The 24,449-nt window shown below is 40.0% G+C and overlaps 1 protein-coding gene across 2 annotated transcripts in view; it reads right to left on the reverse strand.

Moving 5' to 3' along the window:
- RNEE/G (RNAse E/G-like protein) overlaps positions 1-24,449 on the reverse strand; it is a 367,518-nt gene that overhangs the window by 239,152 nt on the left and 103,917 nt on the right. The gene's annotated exons all lie outside the window — the stretch shown is intronic.

A 24,449-nucleotide genomic window follows, 5' to 3' on the forward strand; every position in this document is an offset into this window, starting at 1 on the left:
AAGTCTTCTCCTTACAAAGCAAGCAAGTCATTTTTCCAGTCTTAAACACATGGGTAGAGAAGTGATAGTGAGAGTTGTCAAGAAATTGTCAAAATAAAATGAGATATTCTCAAGGAAGACAGTTGTTTCACAAATGAGAGATGGCAAATTGCTTTTCTTAGAATGAAGAATTCGTGAAGGTGAAAGGGAACAAGCAAGAGGAAGCAATTTGGGAGTATAAGCCATCACAATTCAAATTCAAATTGGAAATGCTAAGTGGAAGTGGAAATTCAAGTCGAGTTGCTGGGTCAACTCCAAATCCTTCCTTGCAAAATGCAAGAAATTCAAGTGAATTTTAGTGTAAAGAGGGAGGACTGGAGCATTTCTAGCTTGCTGCTGAAAATTCTGACAAATAGTTTGCCCATTTCCAGCTTGATGTTGGAATTTCCGCCCAGTTACATTGTATTTCCAGATTGGTGTCTGAATCCAATCAAGGAGTATAACAAAAATTGCAACACTCAAAAGGGTTTGGAATTTAAAATGAAAGATCTTTGGATTGGTGATGAAATTTCTTGTTTGCAAATTTCGAAGTGTTAAAAAAGAAAAATCCTCAAACAAATAAAGGAAATTCTGAAAAAAAAAGTGAAAATTTCTGCATAAAAATGCAAAATTCAAAATGAATTTCGAGTAAAAATCAAGGAATTTTTCTCATTTAGAGCTCCTAGTTGGAAATCCAACCTGGAATTCGCTCATTTCCAGCTCATGTTTGGAATTCTTCCTAGCATAATCAACATTTCCAGCTTGTCTCCTAAAACCCACCTTTGAGAAAACATAACTATCTTGAGGTAAAATTGCATAAACATGTTGAAATTTGACCAAAATTATGAAGCTAAAGGGAAATATTCAAAGACGACAATTTTCCATTCAAAATTGAAATTAGAAATTTTATGTGAAAGGATTGGAAATCGTTAAAGATTCATTGCATTTCAATATCAAACTCAAAATTTGCATGAATACATTTTTTTCATTTCCAGCTTGCTCTTGGAATTCCAACCTAGAAATCGCTCATTTACAACTCCACCTTGGAATCCATCAAGAAAAAAATCCCAATTTCTAGCTTGTGTTTACAATTGAGCTCAAGTAGTTTGCATTTCCAGCTTATGTGTGAAATTGCACCCAAGAGGAAAATTAAAATGCAAGTTGATGGGGCCTTTCTTTAGGTTGGCCTCATTGGTAGATTTCATGGATTCAAATTAAACAAAATAACAACATCAGCCTCCTCAGATTTAATAGTTGTAACCTTCACTGAATCCTCATGATCAATGTAGAAGGGGCAGATGGAGATCATTTCAAGCATAGTTCAATCAAGCAAAGCAGCATCAGACCTTCAGCAAGGAGACGAATTTGAGAGCAGTATTGGTAAACACCGAGTAGCTTTCTAAGGATTAAATGCCCAGATCTGATCGTCAAGAAGCGAATTCAATAGTAGAGAAGTGTGATTTTCCTAGTAGAAGGTACGGATTTGTCATATGGGTGTGAATTTGAGAAAATGTAATAACCCCAACCAGTTATAACTTTGTGAAACACCAAATCCTTCTCAAATTCAGTTGTTTGACATTTTGTCAAACACTTTGCAAGCAAGCTCTGATACCAATGTAATATCACTTGCCCAAACTAAGTGATTTGAGCTCAAGCAATATTGTTGAACACTTGTATGCTGCCTTTCTCTTTTCTGATTTTTTTTTTTTTTTTCGTGTGTGTTTTAGTTTGTTTGATAAAGTTTGAATGATCCTAAGAAATTTAGAATGTTCGCAAATGATATTACAATGCCTCTTACAATGAACCAATATGCAAGTGCAATTCTTCTCCCAAGTTCATATCAAATGCAATTCACAATAATTGGATACTTAACAATGAAGCTCTCGCCTCTATTTATTCTTCTCCTTCACCCTTCTAGAAGGAAATAAAATATTATTTAATTGCACTCTGTAGAAGCTTCCCCCTTTCCAATACACTAATTAGTTGTATTTCTCAAAAATGCGCTCTCTAGAAGCTTCCCCCTTTCCAATACAATACTTAGTTGTGCTTCTAGAAAAATAAATTAATTAAATATAAAGTCGCCTTTTAATTTTAATTTATTTAATGACTATAAGAAATTAATTTAATCAATTTCTCCTTATTTCTCCACTTAGGCTTCAAGAATGTAAAGGCTAAGAACTCCACTGAGATGCTCAAAAGATGGGGAAATTACAATCCGCCCCTCTTGAAATTGCTTGTCCCCAAGCAATTTCAACTCTGGATGCTGCAGAATTTCTTCACTCTCCCAAGTGGCATCCTCTACTGGCAGGTCCTTCCACTTCACCAAGTACTTCTTGATATTATGTCTCCTCAAATTCCTCTCCCTAAACTCAATTATAGCCTCTGGTACTAAAACCAAAATCCCCTGATCGTCCAAGAGTGGAAGCACTGTAGAAGGAACAATCTGGTGTCCTAATGCCTTTTTGAGACGTGACACATGAAAAATATTATGGACTCTGCTCTCTGCCAGCAAATCCAACTCGTAAGCCACCTCTCCAACACTCCTGATCACCCTAAAAGGCCCATAATAATGTGGCTTAAGTTTTTCAGCACCACTCTTCTTGAGAGCGGACTGGCAATAAGGTTGTAGCATCAAATATACCATATCACCTACCTCAAAAGTCAGCTCAGTTCTCTTCTAATCAGCATATTGCTTTTGTTGATTTTGTGCCTTGGTGATATTACCCTTAAGAGCATTCACAATGTCCTAGCTCTCCTGTAATAAGTCTCCAACACTAGGCACTCTACTATCTAATAGCAACAAATCCATGAAACTTGCTGCCTCATATCCATATAATGTCATCAATGGTGACATCTAGATAAACATGTAGTAAGTGGAATTATAACAATATTCAGATAGATATATCCACTTAACCCAAGCCTTCTATTGCCCTACTATGTGATTCTTGAGGCATCCCTCCACCGATTTGTTCACTATCTCTGTCTGACCATCTATCTAGGGGTGGTAACTAGTACTCGGAGTGAGCCCTGTCCCACAAAATCTGAACAATTCCTATCAAAAGTGATTCATAAACCTGCTATTCCTGTCGCTAACAATGCTCTGAGGTAAACCATGCAACCTAAATACCTCTTTGAAAAATAAATCCGCCACCTATGTGCAGTGTATGCAGTGTTGATTGGGAAGAAATGGGCAAACTTTGTAAGTTGATCAACAACAACATATATATAGTCTCTACCCTGGGCTCTCGGCAGTCTTGTGATGAAGTCCATGGATAAACACTACCACTTCCTGTCAAGAATCAGAAGTGGCTTAAGTAAGCCAGTTGGATAAGAGTGCTCCTATTTATTCTGTTAGCAAGTAGGACACTCTCTAACATACTGCAACACCTCATCTTTGAGCCCTTTCCAAGAAAAATGCTCATGAATCTGCCGGTAGGTTTTGTAAAAACCTAGATGTCCTGCCATAGGTGAGTCATGATAAACTTTCAACACCATCCTCTTCAACTTTGACCCTGGCACCAAATAAATGCGCCCTTTGTAAATGATGATCTCATTCGCAAGGGTGAAATCACTATTCTCAGTCAATCCATCTATGAATCCCGATGCCCATGTATCCTTTGTATACTCTGCAAGGATCAAATGTCTCCAATCCTCTAATATATTGGTCATCAAGCTCAAGTGGGGTCTTCGTGACAAGGCATCTGCTACTTCATTATATGTTCCCTTGAAATAGGTAATATCAAAATCATATGCCTATAATTTACTTACCCATTTCTATTGCCTGTCATTAAGATCTCACTGCCCCAGAAATGTCTCAGGCTATTGTGGTCAATTTTTATGCTGAATTTGCTACCCACTAAATATTGCCTAAATTTGGCCAAAGCATGCATTATGGCCAACATTTCCTTATCATAAATGTTGAAGCTCCTCTCAGGGCCCCTGAGCTTCCTACTCTCATAAGCAATCAGGCGCTTGTCCTGCATAAACACCACTCCAACACCTTCACCAGATGCATCATAGTGTAACTCAAAAGGTTTGCTAAAATCTAGTAATGCTAGCACTGGACAAGAAGTCATCAACTCCTTGAATTTATCAAAACACTCTTGTGCCTCAAGAGTCCATAAGAAAGGCCCCTTTCTCATCAAGTCCGTCAAGGGTACTGAATAACTGGAATATCCACTTACAAACCTCCTGTAGAACCCACACAACCCCAAAAATCCTCTCAACTATGTCAGGTTCACTGGTGTAGGCCACTCAATAATAGCACGAATCCTTTTAGGATCCATGTGTACTCCCTGAGCACTGATAATGTGACTCAGATATAATAACTCTGATAATCCCAAATCACATTTGGACTCATTTGCATACAAGGACTCCTTGCTCAAAATGCTCAATGGTGTCTACGTGTAGCACATGCTCATCCTATGTCCTACTATACACCAGGATGTCATCAAAGAAGACTAACACAAATTTCCTCAACTGATACTGAAAAACACTGTTCATTGTGGACTGAAAAGTAGCTGGAGCATTAGTTAGCCCAAATGGCATAACTAAAATCCCAAAATGGCTACAATGACATCTATATAGCATCTTCTATATATCTTGTTCTCTGACTCAGATCTTATGATAGCCTAATCTCAAATCAATTTTGGAGAAGAAACATGCTCCATGTAGCTCATCTAATAACTCATCAATCTGTGGGATAGGGTACCTATTTTTGATAGTCTTCTTGTTTAGGACCCTGTAATCTATGCACATCCTAAGAGTTTCATCCTTCTTCTTCACTAAAACCACAGAAGAAGCAAAAGGCGACTTACTTGGTCTAATATGCCCCATAACAAGTAGTTCTTTAATGGTTTTCTCAATCTCATCCTTCAATCTATTTGGATGCCTGTAGGGTGTGATCATGATGGGTTTATCACCCTCCTCTAACTCAATAATATGTTCAAAACCTCTATCTCGAAGTCTACTTGGTGGTATTTCACTGAAAACCTTATAGTGCTTGATTCTCAATTCCTTTATGTCCGAGTAATAATTTGATTTTAGTTGCCCTTGTGATGGCATTAAAGTGCAACAAGCTGCTCACTCAACCTAGTCATGTCTCAACAAGCTCTCCATGCATCTGCAAGACATCATCCTAAACCCACTGTCACGAATGGCCTTAAGTATATGGGTCTTCCCTTCTGACTAAAACCTCATCTCCATATCTCTCAAATTGAGAGTAAACTCACCTATATCATGTAACCAAGACATGCTAAGAACTAAATCTATATCACCCATGTTAATAACATAAAATCTGCTTTGAAATCAAAGACGTTGATTTTTAGAGGCAAACCTATAATCTTCCTATCACATTTGAGAATGTAGCCATTAGCTACCCTCACTCTTAGACCCTCAAATTGCTCTGTCTGAATCCCACGCCTCTCAATCAATCTAGAATCAATAAAATTATGAGTAGCACCTGTATCAAGCAGAGTAATAACTTGTTCACTAGTCAATACCCCTCTCATCCTAAACGATCCCTCTTGTTGTACACTAGTGAGATGAGGCTCCTTAAGTCTACCCTCAGTCTTCTCATCAACTATATTATCTATGGCTTCCTTTTCTTCAATTGATTCCTCATTTTCAGATTGCTAGCCTGAATTTTCAGAATCAGAATCCTCATAATATGCCCACATAACCCTATTTGCTTTCCCCTTTGACCTCAAGGGACAGTCACGGTTCATGTCATAGGGTCCTTTGCAATAAAAACAAAGTTTTTTCTTCCTTAAGTCATTCAATGTCTCTCTATCCAAAGGAGCAAATGATTTATCTTTATTTTCAACCTTTGTTTCATTCCTGTAAGGTTTCTTGAAGAATGGGTTGTCTTTGCTAGATGATGCACCCTTTGACTAAAAATTTATTTGCTGGGGCTACTTGTTCCATACTTCTAGCCTTCTTAATCGCTTCTTGCAAATTGAATGGATCAACGGCTTTCACCCAACCCTTCGGTGGTTCGGATAATGCCTCAGTAAACAAAACAACCAATCTCCTATTTGATATATCTGGCACAATAACGGATAGCCTCTGAAAGTCAGTAATAAAATACTCCAATCTGCCTATTTGTTTCAACTGGGCCAACTCCCTAAAGTAGACTTCTAAATCCTTCTTATCAAACCTCTCTACCAACCTGTCCACGAAGTCCTGATATGAAGTCACTTGGTTATGCTGAAGGGTAACCATCCCATGGTACCACCAATCATTTGCAGCTCCCTCTAAATGTAGCGTGGCATATTTATTGCCTCCACTTTTGACATAGATATCAGTGCTAAAAAGGTATCAAGCTTGTGAATCCAAGCTTGCACTGTCATTCTGCTACTCCCATCAAATGTAGTCAAGGAAAGCTTCCCTATAGCCCACTTTAATTCATTATTCTCGCCACGAGATCTCCTATTCTGTCTGACTGCATGGTGGTATTCTCTTGTTTGGTTCACAAACCTCTCAAAAGTCATTCTATCCCATACCTAGGGTGTCAATAATTCTCATTCATCATTAACAGCCATAAAGATATCTGCAAATGTCCCATCCTCAGCTTCCTCTGCTGGCTCTTGTACTATTTCCTCTCTAACAAAGGTAGGAAGTGTGGGCCTATCTGTTGTTCTAGAAAGAGTTCTATGAGCTCTAGTTGATCCCACTGCACTCATGTTATCCCCTTGTTCCTGATTTCGTTTGTCTTGTGGGTTTATGCGCTCAACCATGGTGGTGAGTGCCTGCAAATCCTGAGCAATCTGCTCTTGTCCTGTAACCATTGCTCTGAAAAATTCCCTTTTTTCTTGATCCTCGTTCCTATTGTCTCTTGGTCAGCTATGCTCTTACCTGTCACCCATGGTGTCTGGCTGCCTGTCAAAATCTTGTTCCTTGTCAAACAAAGCTCACCTGCTAGTGTAAAATCTGTGAAACACCAAATCCTTCTCAAATTCAATTGCTTGAAATTTTGTAAAACACTTTGCAAGAAAGCTCTGATACCAATGTAATATCCCTTGCCCAAACTGACTAATTTTAGCTCAAGGAATATTGTCAAACACTTGTATCTTGCCTTTCTCTTTGCTGTTTTTTTTTTTTAGTGTTTTAGTTTGTTTGATATAGTTTAAATGATGCTAAGAAATTTAGAATGTTCGCAAATGATATTACAATGCCTCTTACAATGAACTAATATGCAAGTGCAATTCTTTTTGGTATTTTTTTTTATGCATATACATGGGAACTAGATATGGAAAACATACCTCCAGCTAGCTGATATTTTGAAAAACAATTCGCATACAACTATTATGTTGATCATATATGCTATTAGATGGACATTTCGTCAAACAAATGGTATGAAACATATATCTCCTTTATTGAATTCATTCCCATGTACAATGTTGCTATGAGTTTGCCAAGACAAATGGGCTTACAATAATGACTACAACAATGCCAAAATCTTATTCTGAATTATCAATTACAACAGCAAAATTATATGCCTAAAATTACAATACTAAGTACTAATAGTTGCAAGAGGAACCTGATAATAGCGATGCCCAAGGATGGAGATGAAAGTTGCAATCGGAATCAAACATAAATACTGGAGTGCGGCACTGTTCATGCATACTGTAGCAGCAAACAATAAATGTATTCTCCAATTTAAGCAGAAATAGAACTCCAAAATGAAACTCTTCTGAATGCTAAATTCAGTTGATATTTCACTACCTCAAATGGTTGCATTACTAAAGAATTGACGCTCTCCAACGGCTAACTGAAATCAGAAACCCTTAGTTTATTCTCCCAAGTTTATATCAAATGCAATTCACAATAATTGGATGCTTAACAATAGAGCTCTCGCCTCTATTTATTCTTTTCCTTCACCCTTCTAGAAAGAAATAAAATATTATTTAATTGCACTCTGTAGAAGCTTCCCCCTTTCCAATACAATAATTAGTTGTATTTCTAGAAAATGCACTCTCTAGAAGCTTCCCCCTTTCCAATAAAATAATTAGTTGTGCTTGTAGAAAATTTAATTAACTACATATAAAGTCACTTTTTAATTTTAATTTATTTAATGACTTTATAAGTAATTAATTTAATCAATTTCTTCTTATTTCTCTACTTACCCTTAGGAGAATGTAAAGGCTAAGAACTCCACTGAGATGCTAAAAAGATGGGGACATTACAGAAAACACATAGGCAAATGTCAAGAAATTTCAAGCATAGTTGAAAATATCATCACCAGTAACTAATTGCCAACAGAAAAATAATATCAGCAAAAAATCAGAGATTAATCAGCAACTTACCAACAAAAACTAGCAACTTAAAAAATTTCTTAAATTTAATTAAAAATGCATTTTTTTTTTCCAAAATTGAAATCCAAGGTGCATCTAATGCGTTTATATATGAGCAAACAAAACCAGTAGGCTGAGTCTAGATATATTTAAATGCAAATAGGCCACAAAATGACTTCCTCATGTGGAATGTTGATGGATGGTAGCCATAGCTTGATAGTCTAAACTCTAAAGAAAACTAAAAATAGCAAATCGTCTTTGTAAAACCATGAGTAAATACAAGTACAACATAAAATAATCTACATCTTCCTCTTCCGCTTACCAACAATTCTAGTGAAAACTACATGAGCGTTACGGGGTATAGTCCTAGAAATCCACGGTGGCTATGCCTCTTCCCTTTGCATAGCCGACTATGACTCGACCTCCATCTCGGATATAGATGGTGCTAGCACTAATAATGACTCATCATCCTCAACCTCCTCATCCTCCTCATCCACCTGAATGTCATCCAATCCCACTGCAACCCCAACCTTTTTCATAACTCCCCTCTCCAAATTGCAAATCTCATCCTCTGTAAACAACTGAGGCTGCTCTTGTAATGTTCAATCAAAGTAAGGATCTATCTCATGCAAAGCAAGTGAACCAACTGGTGTTTGCTCTACCTTCCTAGTCTACAACTAAAGGTTATATTGCACAATGACAAGGTCATCAACGTGGTTTCGCACTAACTTGTTCCTCTCCTTTATTTGGATGGCCTTGAACAAACTCCAATCACCATAGAACCCTACAAATCACCTTTCAAGCCCTTGAAAGCCTATTTTTTGCCCAAACAGCAACATACTACTACAATATTGTTAGTATCCTCAATTCTCTCTATATTTCTTCTACAACCTTAGTTAATGACTATTTAGGCTTTCTTTCTTAGTTTTTCTTAATCAAGTCTATTTTTAGACAACAATATAATTAGCATCTATAAACTCTATTTAGGAGTTCATTGTTAATGCAATATGCAATTCTGTTTCTTCTGTTAATTCCATTTTCTCCATTCATTCAATTTTAAAAAATTTCATGATATCAGAGCAAGTCCATGGGGTTTCAAAAAAATTGGCAAATTTTAATCAAAAGATTATAGCCTTTTCTAAGCGGAGAAATTCAAAATTCATTTTTAATATTGCAGTCAATTCAAAACACGTATAGGGTTTATTATGAATTTGAGGGTGTTCACTTTTAGTCAGAATTATTTCTGGACAAAATCGTTGGTCTGAAAAAAATGAAATTTTTGTGCCGCAAATCTTTGAGCTGCAATTTTTTTCGTAGCTAGTCCAGAGCCTGGGAATTATTTTATGCCGCAGACTATCCATCCAACACCTGTGTTCTTTGGCAGTCAACACTTTCAGCCCGTGTCTAGAATTTTCTTCTGACCAACCTGTTTTTTCAGCGATCATCAGTGAATTTTTAGAATATTTTGGCCTTTCCTATGCACATTTTTCTAGTATGATTTTTCCAGAACTGTACCCAGTGCCATTTTTTAATTACTACCTACTATGTTTTTGGCCTTTGTCTGGATGCACGTCAGAAATTTTTGAAGGTTCTCAGCAAGCACCATCCCGCCCCCGCCTGTTATTATTTTTGTCTTGTTTTGGTCACATTTTATTTGGCCCAAGCCCAGTTTCAGTGGTCTTCTTACAAGAGGGCAGCATGTCTTTTTCTAGTCATGACTCAACACAAAAGGAAAAAACAGCTTTCCCAACATTGGATTTTTTATGTCCAATGTTTTTTGGTAGTTTTGTGGCAAACAATAGCACTGCCCACACCCACCAATTTTGGCACTTTCTACCATCCCCACAACAAGAAGTCACTTTTCAGCAATTGTTTGTTTTGTTTAATTGGCCATGAAACCCTATTCCACTCAACAAGGATTTTTTCTCTTAGGGCCCGTTTGGCAAGCGGAATACAATTGGAATAGGCATCTCTCTATTCCTAAAATCACCGAATTCTCCATTTGGCTGCAGCAAGTAGGAATAAGGAATAGGCATACAATTGGAATATGTATTCCATTTTGTGCCAAAAAGGGAGTATTTCAATTCCACCCAAATAGGTGGAATTGGAATACTTATTCCTATTCCACATTTTTATTTCTTAAAGACTACAAAATTTCGGGTCCGTGAAGCCTGCTCATTTTTTTTGGGCACTCAAACATATTCTGCTTTGTTCCATGGCTTCGTCAATAGTAAGGTAGGGTTTTGTTTCGTCTAGTTTTATTTGTTCTGCAGATGTGCCATTTTTTGTTTGTTTGACAACTCTTTGATTTTGCCGTTGGAGGTGGATTTGAAAAGGTCACAAGCCTATTTAATGACAATTTGAGGTTCGACCGGGGCGATTTCTAATGCAACAATTGTTGTTTTACAGCTTTTTTCCATCCTAAAACTCTCCCTACTTCTGGGTCTCTGTTGAACTTCTCCACAGACAAAGTTAGTAATAACATAACATTCATTAGCACTAACATTTCTACGAGTAAGGTAACTTCTCATCTTTTTCTGTTTTATTTTATCAATTCGACTGAAGTTGTTTCAGAGGAAATGTTGCTCAAATGAGGGATAGATGATGCCATTGCAGTATGTATTTGTTTTTGCTCTCTTCATTCTTTGTTCGATTTTGAGGCATTGTAGTTTTCTTGGTTTTTTACTTTTGATTTTGCAAGCAGTTCTGTTGATTTTCGCCATTTTTGCTCCAATGTCTTTAATACCCATCATTCAATGATGATGCTATTTTGCTCTTTTTTATTTTAACTATGTTTACCGTACTGGAGTAAAGAAATCAATGCATACGGGCAATAGATAAGAACAGCAGAACTTCTTGTATTATTTGCATATGCCAAAGACATTACATTATGCTCATACGATGATTACAATGATTACCCGGAGGTTGTATATATACATCCCGAAGAACCTTCCCAAAGGGGTCCGTTGGCTACATGACAATTACCGAAGGGCCCATCGGCTACAACAAGAACCTTTCCAAAGGAGCCTATATCGACGGGATACATCTTGACACACACCCTATCGGCTACACAATATTTACCAACGACATCATCCCCCCAAAAAGAAAAGTCGTCTCCAGAGAACAACACAACAAAACTCAAAACAACTAATTACATTTATCCATAAAAACAACATACACATCATACATAGACATCATGAACCAGAAGGTTGTGTCTCAAATTGTGAAGATTAGCTGCATCGAAGCTGATACACATGTTTCGTCCGGACCTTCAAATCAGCTCTGATCTGAGAGATTTCCTCCATTACTTCTTTCAGCATCAAGGTGACCTCCTGGCACTCAACTTGTTTCTAATCATAAGCCTTCTTCGCTGAGTCCTTCTCCTATAGTTCTGTTGTCAAACGTTGTTTCGCTGCTGCTAGTTTTTGTTCTGCCTGCTGCTTCCCTCGTGCACTTTCCTCAAGTGATGCTAACAAGGCTGTCCACTCCACTTCCCATGCAATCTGCTGGGTGGTAAGTCAGTCGGCCATCTCCTCCCGAGCCTTCTCTACTGTCTCCCGAGCTTCTTGCCCAGCCTCTGCCCGTCTTCTCTCTAGAAGCACCAACTCTACTAGGGACTTGCTTCGCTTTGTGATGTCAGCAAGGCATGAACGAACATCCTTATCCTTCTCTTCTGTTAGTGGTATAGGCTCTGTCACCTGCACCCCTTCATCTACTTTCTCTACTACTGTTGCTACACTCTGATCCGCCACCCCCAGTGATGTTGGTACCTCAACTACCTCGTTGTTCAACCAAATGGCCTCCAACTGCAGGTCCTCTCTCATGGGAGACAAATGGAGGGACCTCTAGCAACAAGGGCAAGTTGTCGTTGCCTCAGGTACTCACTCACCCGACTCACTGAGCTCATCCGTTCCACTACTAGCACCTAGGGTTCTGTTTTCCGTATCCTCAAATCAACATCCTAATCCGTCACCTCATCCAACAAGATGTTGGCTATCGTGACTACTGCATCCATCCCAATCACCTCTAGACGGACCTACTCCTGCGTACCTCCCCAATTGACTCCTCCCTTCGTGGCTGCCGACTCCGCCACAGGAGATGGCTGAGGCAAACTCGCGGCTACAAGTAAGGGAGTCATTTCTTGAACCGTTAGCTAAGGCTGTGATCCCGTAGGTTGCGTACCCGTAGGCATACCTGTTGGTAATGTTGTCCTCCGGCTTACTGAAAGTTGGACAGGCACTGAATGTGGAGCTGATCCTGCTACTGTTGTCCGTGATTTGGGATTAAGAGTGACTGGGGTCATCACCACTAGATGCCGAAACTGTCTGCACCTTGGAATGTGAACATCTGCCATGGTGTGCATATGCAGAGCTGAAAATGACGGAATGGATGGCGTGGCAGTTACTGGCGTAGCCGGCAACTATCGCGAATGGCGTAGTCGACAACTATCGCGGAAAGCAAAGTGGGGTCGTTGAAATCACCCCAACTTCCTCCTCATCCTGCTCCACCTTCTCCATATCCTCTAACTTGTCCTCCTCACAAGATGTATCCTATCGGCCACTATCTGTGTTGCCTGATTCCTCCATCTCCTGTCGCACCCTCTTCTGACCAACGCCCTTCTGCCCTGCAGGTGAGTCTAAATGCTTCCATTGCATTATCGGAGGCTTGCCAAGTACTACGAGACTTGGCTGTATTTCCAACTTATCTTGGGGTATCGTCCTCGCAGTTGCCTTCAGAAAGAGTCTGATGGCATAATGCGGCATGTAAAACATTTTATGCTACAATGTCATGAACTCATCCATGCGTGTGGCCAAAAGAGAAGCCCAGTCGTACACTTCCCGTTCATGAGTCTGTTCATCATACTAACCAACGGAAAGGAAATGTCTGACACCCTGCTCGATCTTGTAAGCCTACTCTTTACCACATCCATAAGGCACTTCCAATGGCCTTCTCTGATGTCAAATTTCCGCAACCCTCTTCCCCTCGAAGTGCCAATAAGGGCATCTTTCTGCTGTTGTACCTGGTTGTTGCACACTAATTGTACCACCTGCAACTTCTGCTCCTTGTCCATCATTTTGGGCTTACTGTCAATTTTCTTCCCTCCTTGTGCCGCTCCTGGTATGCCGAATACTCTAGTAAAGTAAACTGGCTGAAATGAAACCAGCACGTACCCCAAATATGGAACTGAACTCTTCCGAGAGTGGCTGTCATATGCCTCAATCATGGGACATAGTACACCTTCAAAGTCTCAGATACAAAAAACTAGCATCTGGATTGCCCACTCCACCTATGCCTTTCAGATGCTTGCTTTGATGAGGTGGGTATTCGGATTTTCATTCCACCACTTCCTGCAGCCCAACCCATTCAACCCTTTGAATGCTACATTCTGCGATGTTGTCTACACATCTGGCTGATTATGTACTTTGGCCCTTTGCTTGCCCTTGTCCTTTCCGCGTGGCCACGCTGCAAAAGGCCCTACAAGCACATCTTGACTCATAACTGAATCCTGATCGAGTTGCTTCCTCCAAGCCCTCTTTCCGACTGATTGCATACCGAATACATCTTTATCAATTTGCTAAATATATTGCCGTTAGGTCAATTACTTATTTCGTACGGCTACAAAAATTCCCCCACGGACGCTGGTCACTTAACGTTTTGCCTTACCTCCTGTATGTCGTACGGTCGTATGGCTTCCCTGCTCCTTCACTAGAAACCACCGTACAGATGGCTGCCCTTGCCATACGACCTCCTGTATGCAAACAACCCCTTCACTAGGTGGTTCCGAGAATGGATGTCTTGGATAGATATTCAATTAATCTTAATTACAATTCCTGTACATGTGCTGATCGAAAAACAATACCAAAATCCATGATGCCCTTCCTTGGACACTGTACGGTTGTGCTCCTGCAATTGGTTCCTGCCAATTAGTCTCACTATGGCGTCAAATGAAGAACTCCAGGCAGGTTCACGTGAAGACAATCTTTGTCCAAGGCAAGTCAATGTTCATGCTTTTCAAAAACTGCCCTATGTTCCTCCTTTTGTATAATCGCTTCAGTCTCCTATTATTAAGGTGAGGCAAACCTGTATCACCAATCTTCTTCCTTGGCGTTGTCTTTCTTTGCAAGGGCAAACCCAACCATGAGCCAAACCCCAAATGGCAATGCTTGTTGGCGTACAATGTTGTTCCTAGAAGACTAATGATATTCCTTCTTATGAATGTATTTAAACCCTTTGACCACCGTACGTTATAACAAGTAACACCAACGCCAGTGGCAATGTCTACTATGGCACCTACAGTCGAAATCGTACGGCATTTTAGCTTCTGGAGGACCGTACAGCGATATGTCTTATGCTATGTCTTGCTTGAAACATGGAGTGATCATGTCGTATGGTGATGCAATCTTTATACTGCCTCCTTCATCCGTACAGTGTCCACCTGAAGGTGTGGTGTTTCATGAACCGTACATTGCATCTAGACAAGTAATGTCGTACGACGCTAGTGAGTCTTGCAACAAATGTCGTACGGGTTTAATTTGTAAATACTTTCAACATCACAAGGATATGCGATACGGTTGCCACTACACGGTGTTCCTGACTTAGGCTCAAAATGTCGTACGGTCACTTGACCGTACAGTGCTTTTCTTCTCCTTTTACAAAAAAAAATTTATTTACTACTCCCTGGGATTTCTCGATGGCTGCTTAGCTGGCGCGCGATAAATTTTCAACTTGCACCCGTTCACTGTGTCCAAAACTTCCTATCCATCCAGCATCCATAACTTGATTGCTACATTATTGCCTACTTCCCGAATCTGATATGGCCCAACCCACTTAACTTTGAACTTGCCTAGTTTGATCTCATTCCGACCGTCGTACTTCAACACCCACTGTCTGGGTTGAAACCTGTTCAATTTCAAGTGCTTATCGTGCCATGCTTTGTGCCTATTCTGTATCACCTTCGTGGCCCACTACAACAATAAGTGCTTCTCCTCGAGCTTGTTCAAATTATGCAGCCGCTCCCGTAAGCTTTCCATGTCGCCTATTTGTTTTCCAATGCTATCCTTAGGCTCAGTATCATGAATTCCGCTGGTACCACTGCCCCCTATCCGAACATTAATTGGAATGGTGTGTGCCCCGTTGTCACCTTGTATGCCATGTGGTAAGCCCAAAGGGTAGAGGGTAATTTTTCCTCCCAGTGTTCACCTTCAACTGCACAAGACTTGCAGATAATTGATACTAGGATTTTGTTTGTAGCCTCGACCTGTCCGTTTGCTCTCCGGTAGTACGGGCTCGATAATGAATGATAAATCTTGAATTCAGTGGTTAGCAGTCGAATAACATGGTTCACGAAGTGTCCACCCCTATCACTTGTTAACTGCATTGGAATTCCGTACCTAGTAATGATTTTGTCATAGATAAATCTTGTTGTGCTTACCGCTGAGTTATCCCGTAGTGCACGTGCCTCCACCCACTTGGTCAGGTACTCCGTTGCGACAACAATGTATCGGCACCTTCTAGTCTTGCTTACCTTCAGAGGTTCAATGAATCCAATCCCCACCTTTCAAAAAGTTCTTGGGCATGGGAGGGGTTAAGCGGCATGAAGTCTCTCTTTAGCGGCTTCCCGGCCCGTTGGCAAGTGTCACACCCGACGACCCATTCCCGCACATCGTTGTACATCGTTGGCCACCACAGTCTTGCCAGCAATATCTTTCATGCCATGGTATCAGGTCCCATGTGTCATCCCACTGGACCCTCATGTGCTTCCTTCAACACCTGTGGTATTTCTTCTTCTAACACACACCGTCGTAGGATGTGATTAGGCCCCATCTTGTAGAACAATCTGTTGATCAACTAAAAGGTACGGCTCCTGATTACCAATTTGCACCTTTCATTTGGTGGCATTCCACTTGGGAACTGGCCTGTCGAAAGGTATTCTCCAATGCTCGTGTACCATTTTAGGAGTACTGCAATCTGAAACAATTGTGCATTAGGAAAGTCGTCGTTCACTCCGTCCGCTTCTTCCCCTTTTTTGATTCTGGATAGATGGTCTGGGCTGACATCTTTCTTCCCAGGTCGTACAATGATTTTGAAGGTGAACTCCTGCAGCAAAAGCAACCACCTGTTGGTTCTACCTTGAATGATAGGTTTATTGATCATATATAACAGAGCCTGATGGTCGACAGAACACGAACGACGTCGCAAACAAGTAATGATGGAACTTTTGCATGGCGTAGACCATTCCCAATGCTTCTCGTTTTGTGGTTTTGTAGTTTTGCTCATCTTTTGATACCAATCGGCTGGCAAAGCATATCGAGTGATCCAACCCGTGGCTCCCCGTCTGCACCAAGGTTGCTCCGATTGCATATTTAGACGCATCGACATGAACATGAAACTCTTTGTTCCAATCCGGATATGCCAAGATGGGAGTTGTAGCCAATCGTACCTTAAGCCCTTCAAATGCCTCATCCTACTCTTTTTTCCATTTGAACGATTCTCCTTTGCACGTTAACCTGCCCAGTGGGTATGATACCTTGGCAAAAATTTTGATGAACCTTCTGTAATAACCTACGTGTCCCAAGAAAGATTTTACCTCCATTACTTTGGTGGATGGCTGCATTTCCAATATGACTAACTTTGTCCAGATCTGTCTTCAATCCTTCCTTACAGACTACATGTCCGAACAACCTTCCCTATGGAACCATGAATCTGCACTTCTTCGGATTCAAGGCTAGGCACACCCGTCGACATTTGTCCATACATTCGCCCAATGTTGCCAAATGTTTGTCCTCGGCACTAAATACCAACCAATCATCCAGGAATGCCTTGAAGTTTTCAACAGACATTTTGTCAAAGATGTGTAGTATGATCCGATAGAATCTAGCAAGCGCATTGCACAGGCCAAATGGCATCCGGTTATATGTGTACACCCAATCTTCTACGACAAATGTTGTCTTCAGTTTGTCCTCCTCTACTATTGAAATCTGATTATATCCAAAAAACCCGTCCATAATAAATTTCATGTCCTACGACCTCTTCCAATATACTGTCTGTAAATGGAATTGGGAAGGGATCCTTGATTGTGATTGCATTAAAGCATCTGAAATCAACAAATATCCAGATCTGGGTGGTGTCCTTCAATGAGATTACTATGGGTGACACCCATTCATTGGTCTGCACTTTGAAAATAATACCGGCTTCCAACATCCGGGTGGTCTCTTCTGTAACCCATGCTGCATAGTTCATGTTCATCTTGTAGGGTCGTTTCCGTACAAGTACTGCTCCTTCGACCAGCAAGATGCGGCGCACACACAACTCCGGCGGTACTACTTTTAGATCCTTGTATCCCCATGCGAATACATCTTTGTATTCCAAAAATATCTTGAATATCGCTGCTTTGAGTACTAGATCCCAGTTATCTCCCACTAGTATGTTCTTTGGTTCTGCTTCATCCCCCAAATTCATTGTTTGCAATGTGGCTTCGTTGTATTTGATGGGCTCACCCTGAGTGAATGCTTGGGCGAGTGTTTCATCAAGCGGCGCATCCCCATCTTTTACTCCTGTGAATTCTCTTGGAAATCCATCAGCGCTGTGTCCTTCCTCTATCGTCAGTACGTTGCATCTCTGAAACAGTTTGTAGTCCTCTATCTGCTAGTGGTAGAGATCGTTCACTGAATCCAAATCGTCGTCTCCTTCCAACTACAGGACTCCCTCTTGATCTGGTTCCATACGTTGCCTCCATCCTCCTCTTCAGAATCTGATGACAGAGCTTCTTCCCCTACCATTTGGGTGTGTAAATCAATGATGTATTTCCGCCCTTTGCTTTCAAGTGAGTGTTTTTCTTCCAGTCGTGTTTTACTTTGGCTTGAATGAATCACCCCCGACCCAAAATGGCATCGTGTCCTTTCTTCTTCAACAGGATCACGACAAAGTCAAGCAGGAATGTTTGTGTTCCAATTGTCACTAGTTGTGTCGTGAGGACTCCCAACGGTTTGATCCCGTGCTAGTCCGCTGTTAATAATTGGAACGTAGGTGGCCACAATGTCGACTGTCCCAACCTCTTCTAGGTGTCCTCTAGTAACACATTGACACCGGACCCTCTGTCTACAATTTTGTCCGTCAAAATAGTCCCGAAAATTCTCATTTCGACGACTATCGGATGCTATCCGAATGAGAGGGCTAGTAGCATCGGATCTTTTGCACTTGCGCCACCTTCTTTCTCCCTTCCTTGTTCTAGTAACTTAGCAGTTGGAACAATGTTCGTGACTGTTGTACGGAGTTGAGGCATAGTGAGTAGCAGATCATTTTTTTGACAAGTACCTCGGTTTGTAATATTTGTCGTACGATGTTTTGTTCTGCGCAGTTTCGTGCAAAGGTACCAATAGTGTCCTTCAGGTGTGCTTTCTCTGCTTGCGTTGCTTTCTGGATTTCTACCCACACTTCCTCCAGTCTCTTCTTTTCTTCTGTCGAGTCGGGGTACACTTTCGCTTGCTTCTGTGTGATGGCCAAAACCTCCTCTTCATCTGTCCCAATGGTGATCAAATTTACTCCCGACTTCGGCACTTGGGATCTTCATGATCGCCGGGTCCGCACCATCTACATAATAATTTCAAAGTGTTTTTCGTTGTACAGTCACGAGCAAAGTGACCCCACAAATTACATGCTCGGCATTGAACTATGGGTCGATCATTCGCATTGTACTGTATTCGACTCTTGCTGCCCTTATTATTGTTGCCATTGTTGTTGTTTTGTCCTCGCCGATTATTTATATACCCTCTCGACATGGCACCCTCCGTACTAGTGTTCTTGCTCCCTCTTGACGCGAAAGCCTCCTGTGTTAGGAACACTTGCTGAGGTCCTCTTGTTTTCATATTGAAGGTGCATTCCTTTGTGGAATGTCTCATGATCTGGCAAATCTCGCAGAATTGGTCCTTCGGACACGATCCCTTCGTATGGCCTTCTTTCTTGCACTCTGTGCACCATAGCTCATTTCCCTTAGTCTCCTTCTACATGTTCTTGAATTCTTTCATCATTTGAATCATATCCTTTTGGAGGGCGCAAACCTTCTTGCTGCCCTTTCCGTCCTCACTACTCTCTTCTTCTGAAGATGCGTCGTCATCTAAATCAGACGAGCTACTCTTCTTCTTTTTCGTCTTCTGATCACTTTCCGAGTTCATTGCTCGATTGTATGTTTTAGTGTATGACGATGGCGGCACGATCTTCATCTTCTTCCGCAACTTCGAGTGCAGGCCTTCAATAAACCATCTTTTTTGCAATCCGTCAACCAGCTTATTTTCCATTTTATTTATCAAATCTTTTAATTTCCACACATAGACTCAGACTGTTTCATTTTTCCCTTGCTTTGTATTGTATATCTTCGCTATAATTTCGTTATTGTCGCGCAACAGGTGAAATTCCATAATGAACTCCTTTTTGATGTTGTCCCAATTGTTTAACTTCTAGGGATCTGATTTGGCAAACCAATCAATTGCAACACTCCGTAGGGTGGCCGGAAACTACCGGACCCATTCGTTTGTATTTGTTATGTTATTTTCCCTCCAAATCGTTTCGCATGTTTTACAATGTCGGATTGGATTGGTTGCTCCATCACCATCAAATTTTGGCAACTTTTCCTTTGGTCCTACCATTATTACTGGATGTTGTGTAGGGGTGCTGTTTGGTACTGCAACATTGACATTTTGTATTTTGGTACCAACGCTTTATATTCCAACACCAACGCCTTGTACTTCGGCACCAACGCTTTGTATCCCGACACCAACACTCTACACTCTAGCACCAACGCTTTGGATCCCGACACCAATGCTTTGTATCCCGATACCAACGCTTTGCACTCTGGCACCAACGCTTTGTATCCCGACACCAACGCTTTGCACTACAGCACCAACGCTTTGTATCCCAACACCAAAGCTTTGCACTCCGACACCAACGCTTTGTATTCCGACAACTGTGCTTTTTGGTGAAGAAGTTTCTCTGTTAAACGAATTTGTTCGTTCTGGAAGTGTATCGTGGACGAAGTATTCACTCCACGCTTGTGCTCCCTTGGCACATCCGAGCCATGCGAGTCGATTCCCTTCCGTCTGGATTCTCTTCCCTCAGTGAATACAAGCTCAAAAACTACTCCCTTGCTTCTTCCACCAATTCCACCCACTATCGAGTCTCCTCCAACAATTCTTCAGCGCTTCGGTGTCCATCGGCAATCTTCTGAAACCTCCTTCTGTGTTCGGCTTGTTGTGCCAAGATTAAATTTTCTTGCGCAATACGTATTCCACCTTTTCCCTTTATTTTATTTCTATCCTTGTTAAGCTGATTTGGCATTAATCTTCATTCCTCCCTCCTTCCAAGTTCATGGGGCAACGGTGCCAAATGTTTACTGTACTGGGGTAAAGAAATCAATGCATACAGGCAATAGATAAGAACAGCAGAACTCCTTGTATTATTCGCATACGACAAAGACATTACATTATTTTCATACGATGATTACAATGATTGCCCGGAGGGTGTATATATAAATCCCGAGGAACCTTCCCAAAGGAGTCTGTCGACTACATGACAATTACTGAAGGGCCCGTTGGCTACAACAAGAACCTTCCCAAAGGACCCTATATCAACGGGATACATCCTGACACACACCCTGTCGGCTACACAATATTTACCGACAACAAACTATTCTTGTGCTTAATGCCTATATTGTTTGTAGTTTCCTTGGATCTTTAACCATTGATTTTTGCAAGCAATTCTATTGATTTTCGCCATTTTTGCTCCAACGTCTTTAATACCCATCATTCAATCATGATGCTATTTTGCTATTATTTATTTTAACTATTCTTGTGCTTAAAGCCTATATTGTTTGTAGTTCCCTTGGATCTTCAACTCTTTGATTTTGACACAGGATTAAACTCCAGTTTGGGGGTAAACGGAATATCATTCATTTGGGCGAGTTATTTTTGTTGCTTTGCTGTTGTGGTGGAGGACTCCGGGGTTGATTGATTCGCAGACAAAGGTAAACCCACTAGACGTCTCTGGCCTGATTATCTCTCCTATCTTCCTGAGCTTTCGAGTTGGGTTTTTGCAGATTTATAGGGTTTTTCCTTAACAATCAGAAGTTGAAATATTGTATCACATTCGTACTCTATCTATAGATGAACAACGAAGTATAGACGATTTCTGGTAAATGGTTCTGCATGTTTTTGTAGTCTTTATGGGTAAATGTTGGTTTAAAATGTCATGTAAGACAGGATATTGTTTGTGCAGCCCTTTGTTCGAAAGTTAATTGGCAAAAATGATATTGTTTGTGCAGCTTTTGCTGTTCTACCATGATTTGCAGTAGTTTTGGCGTTCTTTTATACTTAATTGTTCATATAATATGAATGAACCCTATGATCTTAAAGAGACTCTTTTCCCTTTGAAAATCTTTACAGATCGTTTCTGCTATGATTGTATTGGAGGCTTATGATCTGTTGACTGAATTTTTAAAGGTCTTTCATTTAAATGATAGAAGACTTGTCTTTTCCAATCCAAAATGAGTGACTGGAGGCTTGTAGATCAATTTCCATTCCAATATAGATAAAACTTGCATGAACTGACTAAATATTAAAGGTCTGCTGCACCAGACCAGATCAGAGCTGTCTATTTCCAATTCCCTATTAGCTCATGAATATAAGAAATGAAAGATTCATATGATTTGAATGCAAAAGATATCCAATAAGCATGCAATTTTTTGTTAAGTTGGAAGGTTCAAAGTGAAAATTTACTTTCATTTAGCTGGTCCTTCAAAATATGCAGGAAAACTTGAAGCCTGATTAAGGGCTTTAGGACAGTGTGTAAAGAAAGTGCTGTTATGTTCCCATGTTTCCCCTGCTTTGTTTCTTAAAACCTCTGTTTATATACATTTCTTACATAATCCTAGTTTAAGGGTCTTATTAGAGTGGAAACTTGGTGAACGTCCTTTCTATGAACATTGAATATAGTTTGTCTTATGCAGGATATAGTGGCCATAAAAAAGGTATGAACATTGAATATAGTTTGTCTTATGCGGGATATAGTGGCCATAAAAAAGGTATGGCCGTGCTTCTGGCAGTAGCATGTGACTAGCATATCTTACCTTAAACATGGGGGAGTAATGCGCTTTGCACGCCTTAAGGAGAATGATTTACGCTTTTACTATGCTCTAGGACTAATGCAACTGTAAGCCCAAGGACGGATTTGGACTTTTGCTGTTGTGGAACATTCATCAGTATTTAAGCTTTACAAGTTATAGACATTAGACATTTATCAGACTCTTTATTATATGCAGGTGAATGTACACAGGCCAGTGTTGCAATCTCAGAAACCAAAGCCTATGAACAATGATTATCATAGGCATTGTTGCAATCTCAGAAACCAGAGCCTATGAATATAATTATGACAGCCATTATTGTAATCTCAGAAACCCAAAGACTCTGAACTATGATAGCCGTATCAAATATGGACAATGCTGTCAACGTTGTTAAGAGAAATAATATAGTGTCTGTAAATCTTACCTGTAGAAAATACCGAGTGTTTGAGAGTACTGCCATTGTTTGATTTTTTTGGCAGACAAAGTATGTATGGTTAGCTAAACAGCATACAATCAGATCAGTTTGAGGGATGGTGGGCTTACATCAATGAAAACCCATATATATACAAAATCTCACTTTCTGTTCTTCCTGAGAAAATTCCAGAGGTAGTATCTAAGTTGGTACAATGTCAAAAGATCACTTTGGTCTCACGCAAGATATTTCACCCTCAAATGTTTAAAACTTGATCTTTATTTTTTAAAGTTGAAGTTTGAGCTAACTCCATTGATTTTTGGTGGTTTAGTTATTTGCATTATAAGACACGAAAACACTTTGGTAAGCGAAAATGGTGTCATGTTGAGGACAAACCATGAGAATAAGCTCCTTTTTCTATTTGATGTTTGTAAATCAACTGGTTCAGTTATTCCATCCTTGTTTGATGAGGTATGGGGTTTATGATAGAGAATTGTAGATAGGGGATTTGACATTGAAACACATTTCAGCCGCTCTAGATGGTGAAGTGTGATTATGAGTGATACTGCTAAATTAGTTACATGGTTGGTGGCCATGAACACAAGCTTTTACCAACCCTGGATATGTCCTACCATAACTACTTGAGTAACTAATTATCATTGCTGATGTGGGGATATATGTTTAAATAATGATATCTACTTTGTCTGCTGAACCAGGGCTTTCAGACTTGTTATAAAGATTATCAAAGTGTTTAATACAGTTTTATATGCCCATCTTTCTTTAATTATATGACTATGATATGTTTTCCTATTTACCAGACAACAAAATATTTGTCTGTAGAACCATCTTCATTGTAAATCAATTTTGCATCATTGGTATGCTGTTGGAATAGGCATTAATATTTTTACAATTTGAGAGTTAGAAAAGGTTTTAGACATGTTGAATGCGAGGAAGACTACCAAACAACTCCAAAGCAAAAACTTAATATTCTTTTCTGTTCTTTTACTCTATAAAGGACTTCTAAAAATTATATACGTGCAACCATTATTCTTAAGCGAAAATATAGATATGAAGATAATAGATGCAAGAGAACTCAATGCTTGAAACTGAGTCAAATGAAGAAAACTTCTAGGACATTAGGCTGATTTATTAAAACTTGTGTGATGGTATTTCTCTAAAATACCATTAAACTTCAAAGCTTATAATAGTTCCATTTATTTCCCTATCTTCTACTTATCTGTGATTTCGAGGAATCCAATATGTTCGATAAATAAACTATGGAAGGTAAATTGTGACAATGAAACTTGATCGATCTTTCTAGGCACACTTTGTGGGGATCATTAAAAAACATGAAATCCACTTCCAAGACCACACTGCGTAGCCCACTGTTGAAACTTGAAAGTACCTTAATCCATGTTCCAGGCCACAATTTGTATGTCAATTATATTTATGTTCCTATATTTAAATGAAATGAATGACAAATGCAATATTTAATGATGATAAATACATGTACATATTTTATTGCTTGAAAATATTTGTCGTGTCTGTCATTCACATAGCAGATCATAATATCATAACAGTCCCAAGTATCTATTGATATGTTTTAGGCTTCAAT

Source organism: Cupressus sempervirens, chromosome 6, assembly GCF_028749045.1.
Source record: "Cupressus sempervirens isolate cs-2001-9-10 chromosome 6, ASM2874904v1, whole genome shotgun sequence".
NCBI lineage: Eukaryota > Viridiplantae > Streptophyta > Pinopsida > Cupressales > Cupressaceae > Cupressus > Cupressus sempervirens.